The following is a 9,346-nucleotide window of genomic DNA, read 5'->3' as shown; positions in this document are numbered from 1 at the left end:
CTGTTTTGGTCTAAAACCCATCAACTAAAATGACACACAACATTCATTTCACTTCAAATTTTCCAATAGCACTCTTTCTTCCTTCTGTGTAAGACAATTAGTACAAGACTACAAGCCTCATTTATGGTTTGCCAGTCAGTGAGCACTGCTGTAAATCGGCCGTGCTCCTGCTCCACCCATTTGCCAAACTAGAAATTGTTCATTCTAATTAGAGTCAGGGGAACCACTTGGTTTCTGAAGGTAAAGTCTCAGCTGACTTCACCATTGGAAGCCTTCAAGGTACAGACTTAGGATGTGGGTCCATTTCTCAAGTCATAGTGATGGTTACCCCACTTGGATTAGGGTTGGTGGCGTGACTTGATTTTCCTGATTGAGACCACCATGCCTGGCTGTACCAGGCAGACAAATTGTTCAATGGCCATGACACACACAGAGAAAGCTCCCTGCTTGGGCCATTTTTTTTTATTTTTCAAGAATAAACTCCAGGTCTGGGAGTTTTTCTTGTAAAACAAAAAACCTGCCAAGTGGGTGCATCAAACATTCGGCCTATGCTGCAAAGCTTCAGTGTTTTCAATAGAGTAGCCACAGTTGCACTTCCATTTAAGTGCACGAGAACCCCACTTCCCTGTCAAGAATCTCTAAGTATAGATGGCAATCCTCCATAGGGGCGTGGAGGTCACTGCATTCACTGACCTGGTGCCATATTACACAAAGTGCCCGGGGGGCGCAATAGGGATTTGCGTTCGCTTTATGCACCCCCGGGGCACTTTGGCATTACAGAAGGGGCCGCAGACATTTGTGCATCCCCTTCTGTAATTCTGAAAGCACTGGCGCAAATACAGCACTAGTGCTTTCTCAAGAGGGTATTCCCTCATTTGCATGGGGCTGTGGCCCCATACAAATGAGGGAACCCCTTTTCCTCTGCGCCCATGCCGTACTATCAACATGGGAACAGAGGCAAAGAAGCAGTCAGGAAGTGCACTGACAGTGCACCACCTCAAAGGTGGCACACTATTAGTGTGCCCCCTGGTAGCAGCCCTCTGGAGGGGCAAAAGTGGGTCCTATGGACCCCCCAGAAATTCCCTTGCAGGCGGGTGCAGTCATTCACTGCACCCACCTGCAAGGGGATCTCTGATCCCCTTTAAAAGTGGAGGCGGATTGCTGCCTGCACGGTGAAACATGGAGCGACTGCTTCAAAGCTACTCTGTTTTACACCTGAATGTGTTTAAAATGTGGAAAGACTTTATTAATGCATCTACAAGATATATAGACAGGACAGGAGTGGCTGTGGCTGAAACCGGGCGTTTTCCTGGTGGGCCTGAAGGGTGGGGGCTAGTTTTGGACCAGTGGGGGCCGTTTTTGTTACTGGGGGACGGTTTTTCAGCTGCGCTGCAATATCGACACCCTGTAACAAAAGCAGCAGCAGCGTTTTCCACCAGCAAACTCCCGCCCCACCGCCACTCCTCCACTCCCGGGTCGGTTAGACTTAATTGCCAGGGCTTGTTTGTGTCCTCAGTCTGGCCCTGTAAATGGAAATGATTACAGGCTAAAAAGGAAACTAAGGTTGCAGACAGGGTTAAAGAGTATGTCCCCCGTGGGGCTCTACCCTCATCCTCTGCCCTCCTTCTCACAGTTCCTAGGTTCAAGAGAGTTAGGAACGGTAGCCGGAGTTTTACTGCAGGCGCACCAAGGTTGTGAAATATTCTGCCTCTCGATATTCAAACCATCCATATGTTTTTCTAAACAGGCATTCTTGCAATGATAAATTCTCCAGCACTTTAGCATCAAGAAACCAATTGTTGAACATGGGCTCTATAAATAATGATAACATGACATAACATAAAATAACAGAACACAGCGAACAGAAGGGAACATAACATAACATAAACAGACTTCAGGATGTGTCAACAAGGAAATTCAATTTGATCATCATCTCAAATTAAAATTCTCACTCTCTCGTTGTACGAACTCAAAAAAAGGCTATGGTTGAGAGGCTGGCTACTTTTCTGGGCTGAATGTCGAACAGACACTGAGGCCTTATGTTTCACCACATTCGAAACCCGGTATCTGTTCCTTCCGTTAATTAGGTTTAAGGAACCTGTTACTAAACTGATGCTTTTGGTAGATTTAGGGATGCTTTCTCAAGAAATGATGCAGAAGATTTGCAGGAACTTAGGAAAAGTGCTAAGAAAATGCAAGTGGAAAGTGTGTAGGTTTAACAATGGGCATCATATGAAAGAATTCAATTTCAGGATTAGAGATGATGTAAGAGTAGTGAAGCCGGGCAGTGGCGGCTCCTCCACTAAGGCGGAGGAGCATCACCCCACTGCTCGGCAAAAGAAAAAGAAAATGATTAAACACAAAGTTATTATCATTTTATTTTTCTTTGCGGGACTCCGACTCCAGCCATCTCCAGCCGACTCCAGCCAGGTTGGTCAGGGCAGGGCTAGGCCCCACCATCAGAGGGAGTGGAAATGGTTTGCACGCCCTCCAGAAGTGTGCATGATGGCTTGGTCGGCCCTCTGGGGCCATCCAAACAGCCATGAGCACTTGGCATGTTCTCCGCTGGGCTGTGTTGCAAGCCCACTGGAGAGCATGCCCAGCCTCCCAGTTACTGCCTGAGGGCCGTTTCAGCCGCTCAGACCAATCACAACGCTGTTCCTGCAGAGTTGTGATTGACTGGGAGAGTCTGGGAGACTGGGTGCTTCCGGGGCTCTGCGAGGACACAGGAGAGACGTGCGGAGGTGTCAGCGTTGAAAAAGGTAAGTTAATTTTGTATTTTTTTATCATGCCTTTCCCCCTCCACCTCGCCCACCACCCCCGTACAGAGGCAGTCACCACTGAAGCCAGGTGTTGTGAACAAGGGTAATCGAACTGTTTCCCTGATACACCAGTAACTAAAGTGACCAACGGTTCAGCAAGAGTTGAGAATGGTAAGTGGTGGAGTGAAAGAAGTATGTCTAACGCTAAGGAGAAATACCTTGAGTTGTAAGAGATTGGATAATTCAAGAGTGGAGTTTGCTGTTTCTACATGTAAACAGAGAGGATTGAGGGTACAGAAGTTAGTGCAGGTTTGTGTTGTGATGTAGCTGCTATAGTTGAGATTGGAGATGAGGATGAAGCTGATCGATGTTTTGCACAAAGTGGTAGTCCAGGTTGCAGACTTGCAGGATTCATTTGTATGTAATGAATGTACTAGAAGTGTTGAGCCGCAGTGTAATGATTCAGTGTTTTGCCATTGAATCCTCCTAAATACTTTGATGATTTTATTTTACTAACAGTAGTTCTACTTACTGAGCACCCCATATTTCTTTTGTTTTTAAGAAAATGTATGTTTCTCTTTATTGGAAGGTATCTGAAGTATTTAAATATATTACTTACTCTTTAAGGGTTATAGAATGTTTTGCTATTTTCCAGTACTCACGCTTTGCGCTAGCTGTAACAGAAGAATTTGAAGTCACAGAGGGCCAGATGTATCAAGGGGTTTTGCCCATCCTGTGTCTATGGGGAACTGTGTTGATAGATATGGCCCAGACTGTTGACTGTTGACGTTTGGCATGGCCGATGCAGCTGACACTGGATGCAGCTGGTTTAGCTTGAAGCAGTGTAATTTTGTGCCCACTCTTTTATATGTAATGTATATACGCAACGTGCTAAATTGTATTGATCTGTTTCCCTATTATTAACTGATTGTAGTAAGTGGCTGTATATACCTTTAATGAGAAACATCCATGTATTTAGATGAATTATAATAAACGTATTCAACAATGAAAGTAAATGTATACTTTTCTTAAATTGCATTTGCTATAATCACTTATGGTAACTGTATTTCTTTAGAAACTTCAAATCTAGTGTTGGCTTAACCTGTAATCAGGCCTCAGTGCACATATTACGTTTCATAAGGTGTTTTGTAAGCGTCTTATTTTTCTCTTCTTTGCAGGTGTCTTAACATATGCCTCTTTAGCTTAGAATGCGTTCATTGTATTAGAATAACAGCCTGTTGAGCTCTTTAATACAATTTTCTGTCTCCGATCGGGCGACTAAGATGGCCAGAGACAACAGGCAGATAAGACTGATGTTACATTCAAGGCCGTCAAAATGATTGCTTCTTTGTTGGGAGTTGGTAAACTAGAGAGTCTAGTTTATTCGGTGGAAGATGATAAGGAACAGCCTTCTAGGATCTTCTTTCATGCTTTAGTTGTGTGCTCTTTAGAATAGTAGACCAGATCCTACCCTGACTTTGCTGAAAGAAGGCCTGTTCTCGACGCTGCTAATTTTCCCTGCCAGAGTGTCAAGCTTCTCTTTTGAATACTCAGACTCTTTCCATGGAACCTTAAATCTGGGTTTTTTTTAGGCTGACCCCTTCCTCATAGAATTTCCCCTTACCACTTACCTATTTAGAAAAGGGTAGTTCAATTACAGAACCTGCTTGAGTGATATTTTGCCCACTGTATATCATTTTATTTTCCATATTCTGTCTGACCACATACAAATTCAGACTGCATGTACATTCACATTTCCAATCTCTGACCATATTTTTCTTTCTTTTTGCTAATTTATCTAACCTGAAACCCAAATTGACTTAATAATAAAACCCTTAATGTTTGATCACAGCCCTCCCTGTTGTTCATATGGGGTCATATCGGTTTCACTGTAATTGAGATGCATTGCTGATGTTACCTCCTATCTTACACTTCAAGTCGACAATCAAAGATCCATACAATCAGTGGTGAAACGTATTTGATGGCTTCCCCAAGAGAGTGGGATTCAAGAAACGCCGTCCTTCAAAGCTCCGACAATAAATATCAAGTTAAACCCCATCTGCTGCTTCCAATCATCTCTACCAATCAATCAATCATGTGTAAAGTGCACCACATACCCGCGAGGGTCTCAAGGCGACTTCACTCAGACGTGCCAAAGCGCCAGCCATGAGTGGCACATGTAACCACTGGTTACGCCTAATTGTTGTTCTTGCCTGTATTATTAGATTGATCAGAAATGGAGCTTTTTGCTGTTACACAAGGTTGTCCCTACCCCACAGGGACTTACAGATTACCAAGCAGCAACAGGATTGGCACAGTCACCCTCTAGATGGGTAAAACTAAATTAATCCTTTTTGTACATAAACAATTGAAATTCACCTCCCAAAACTATCTAGTGCTTTACCACGGTTCTTTATCGAACAGCCAACTAAAAACATTGATGGGTTTTTAATGCAAGAATATTGCTGTGATTTTATGTATTGTTTGGGGTTCATTCAGCCATTCATTCAGGTTGCAATACCGAGAGTCATGTAATTTAATTTCACATTTACAGATGGACTGAAAAATATACAACTGAAATGAAAAACTATTAGCATTTGTCTTGGAATTCCAATTTATATATTTTGCCTATATCTAGATGTGCATATTTAATTAGTACATAGAATTTCATCACCGAATTATCAGCTGCAAGCCCAAGCAGATGCTCACTTACCATAGACTGCTGCCATGGTAACTAGCTTCATAAAATGTAATGAAGGCTAGTTGCCTTGGAAACAGAATATAGAAACGTTATCTTTTCCATTATTTTCGGTCACAATAGGTCGCTTAATGCTAGACTTTGTAGTGCTAGGCTATTTGCACTGTAGAACTGTTATTAGTAACTTTGGTTTGAGATTCGTCTGAGAGTAAACAACTGGTGAACACGAGCTTCTGAAAATGTGGAGATATTCTATAATAAGGGAGTGGTGCCCAATATTGTTACTATAGGTTTGTGTTATGGACTAGGAGGTGCACGGGAGCTCTGTATCCTGCTCATCTTTAGAGGGGAGCCTTTCATGTGCGGTTTTCTCATTTAGAGAGCCAAAGTACCCTTTTCAAGCAGTGGCACTGCTGTCGCCCAATTACTTCCCACACATTTACATCGAGATAGCTCCTCTACAGCAACTTACTTAGATACTTACGTTTGTGACGTTTCTGCATTTTGCCTGGAATATTAAGATGCCAGTTGGTCGGGTGTCGTGTGTGACACTTCCCGTCAGTTCTGGCTTGTTAGCTGCACTCTGGGATATGTAGTTTGGCTTTAAACATTCCAAGTATGGGTTTATGAATTCCTAATGCAGAAGAGACGGCACATCTGTTTTAAACAGGTAGGACTAATAATGACAAAACAGCTGTCCGAAAAGGAAACGGAAAGTCAATATTTATGCTGAAAGTAAATAGTGCCCCAGTTGGGGGACATGTTAATGCTTAGGTGGCCAAGGATCCGGCTCAGACAGTCCAAGAATTCCCTCACCTATACATTCTCCTAACTGTTAGCCACCCATCATTGTATGGGCTTTGTAATTAGCTTCTGTTCCTTCACCAGTGACAAGCCACCATATAATGATTCCCTTAAAATTCAGTATTGAACGTAAAAGAGAAGTCAGTGGGGGCCCCAGTGCACTAACCGAGAGTCTTTGGGCAATACTTGGTGACTGATCTCGGTCAAAATTTTCTGGAGGTTGAAAATGTTCGGTAGGCCAGAGATGGTGGCAAAACATGGCTCCAGGAGGCTGCATAATTATTTTTCATGGACCCAGTGTGGCTACAATCTTCACTGTGAAAAGCTCTGAGCAAACCGGGCACATCTCTTCTTTTCCACAGACGCTTTGCACCTCATCCGGGTGCCTCAGAGATGACACCTTTCTAAGTCCCAACTTTTCACCAAAGTTCTCTAATTTCTTTTATGGTTCTACAAACTTTCCATAAAGGCCTCTTGGAAACAAATCCATCTCATCAAGTGAAAAGAAGGCTCTTCTTGAATCTCGATCCAGCAAACAGTAAGAGGTCCATTGGTACATGATTCCTGGTATTCCTTAGCAGCAAATTTAACTCCCCGGATGCCCATTTCCTTATTCACGCTCAGACACGGAGAAGATGTTTCTCCTAGGATGGTTGAGGAAATGTCTAGTTGCATTTGGTCTACTGGTTCTCTTTCAGATGGATGCAGATCCCTCTCTCACTAGGACGTCTGTGTTCTATAGCTTCAGGAGTGAAGATTTACAGTGCGAGCGGGATTGCTGACAGGACGATGTCCCTATGTCTTGGTGGTCAGCAAGAGCCTATCATCACCAAACCTTGAGAAAAGGCATGGATCTGTAGATTCAAGGCCAAAGCGGGAGACATCTGTCTCATGTACGCAAACAGATAATCAGAAATCCTTCGCAGAAAAATACAGCAAAGTCTTCTTAGCTACATCAACAGCTATAGCAGGCAACCCACTCTTGGGATTGTGTCATGCAAGGGAGCCTAAAGGATGAGCTCAGTCTTTTGTTTGTAACAACCCTTAGCCAGTCAAACTAAAGTTCTTGAGTTTTCTCCACATAATATTTTAGGGCCACAGAAAACAAACTTGAGAAACCTCTGACGCCTTCTATATAGCCATTGAACAGCTTATTTATACAGAACATCTTCAAAGATATGTTAAATGGCTTTACCTCAGAGTTACTATGTCAGGTGGACAGGATCTGTTATGGCTATCTTTATGTAGCCAGTGCATCTAGCTTTCTGTCTCTAGCACTTGCTTCCGTGGTCTGAAGATAAGCATGATATTCACAGTTTGGAATACTTGTCCTTGATTGAGCTGTAGCTTTGTGTCTAACAGCAGAGAGGAAGGGACACAACATAGGCTCATACACGCACTGCAGTGCAAATGGGTCATGACTCTTACAAAAACCTTCGTATATCTGTATGGTTGTGAGCCAACATGACATTTTAGGGCCCCCTTACCAAATCAGGTAGATTAGGCACAATCTTGTGTTATTCAAATGGCTTGTACACTATTCCACTTCACAGGGGTTGGTGATAGGGAATCTTTCTTTCATAATGCTGCTTTGGCCTGCATGTTCTGAAATTACTTCACACCTTGTCCAATCTAACATGAAACTGAGTAGTGGACCTAAAGCCAGCTACAGCACACACACCTTTCTGTCCCTGTAGTCAAGAAAGAGGTTGAATAATATCCAATATTCTGTGTGCACTACTCTGTATTAACTTTCTGCCCACATAGCACTCCCCTCACTGGGGAAAAATAAATACAAATACAAAGACCAGAGATGCGCCTAATCCAGCGGAAAGGGGGTGACATTTTTACAGATCCTCCCTGCGTCACAGATCCGTCACCACACTTACTCATTCACACACACATTCATTGGTTGGGCCCATAACACCAACACTCATACGTCTCACTCCGAATCTGCACACAGGAGGATGATGAATCCGCTGGACATGTGCGGGGGTACCTTATTACCTATAGGGAAGGAAATTTGTTACAATATTTACATATATACATCAATAACCAGAGAATCCTAACCTTAACATCAAGGCACTCCGCCACTTGGTCGATGGACCAATTAGTTGGATTGGTTGATGGTGATTTAGAACCAGCTAAAACACATTAAAGCTTCGGAATTCTTATTCAAAGCCCTATTTAAAGAACCACAAACTAATTTTCTGTTAATCAATGTTTAGTTTATCTAATTAATTGCTTTTAGTTGCATAATTTAGCATTTCGGTCAACAAAGTTCCAATTTAATTAATCAACACAATTTAGCATGCCATTTATATTTACCTATTCTTGCTATCGGAGGTCTTTTCTCTTATTCTGTTAGCTCTGCATAATTCAAATCTCTTTTGATAAATCGTCCCAATAGGATGCAGGCCAAGATTCAAAAAGTCCGAAAAGTTCCTTTGCTCAGCACGGCACAGTCCCAAAGATATTCAAAGGACCAAGCAATTGTGCAAGCAAGTCGGTCACGCAAATTCGGGACACCCCTCCAGAACGCAATCTCCCTCCGGAACGCACTACTCTCTCTCTATTCTACTATCCTTTTATAACAAATTCTGGGGAACATGTAACATTTACTGAATAGGGATCGTTTTGGGATTGGTTGAACCCCTTAAAGTTACAATCTAATTTTCTATTTCTCTTAGTCCGGGGCTCTCATAAGATTTGCTATGTCATTTCCTTAGGTCATGCAGTTCTCATGTGAAAGGATCCGATGTATCAACATATTGGCTTTTCGTTATAGGTGGCTATTGTTCTTGAGGGTCAGTCATACTGACTGAAATCTGGCAGTCCTCCATGTTTCTATCCTTGACAAGGAACACTGTGCTCTGAAATTGAGGATGCCTGGAGACCTTCGGAGCCATCTGAGTCTGCGCAGTAGACATCGTGCTCACAGGACGGTGGCCACTTCCGAACTCCATTTTGAATAACGTGGCCTGGTAGGCCCGAATGCCAACTTAAGCAAAACAAACATAAAACATAATTAATATACGGAATTGAAGATTCTAATGTTTAAACCCACACTAATCACATTTTA

The sequence above is a fragment of the Triturus cristatus genome, chromosome 2_2 (genome assembly GCF_964204655.1).
Source record: "Triturus cristatus chromosome 2_2, aTriCri1.1, whole genome shotgun sequence".
In the NCBI taxonomy this organism is placed as follows: Eukaryota; Metazoa; Chordata; class Amphibia; order Caudata; family Salamandridae; genus Triturus; species Triturus cristatus.
The sequence above is the reverse complement of the archived record's forward strand: the minus strand, read 5'-3'. Positions refer to the sequence as shown.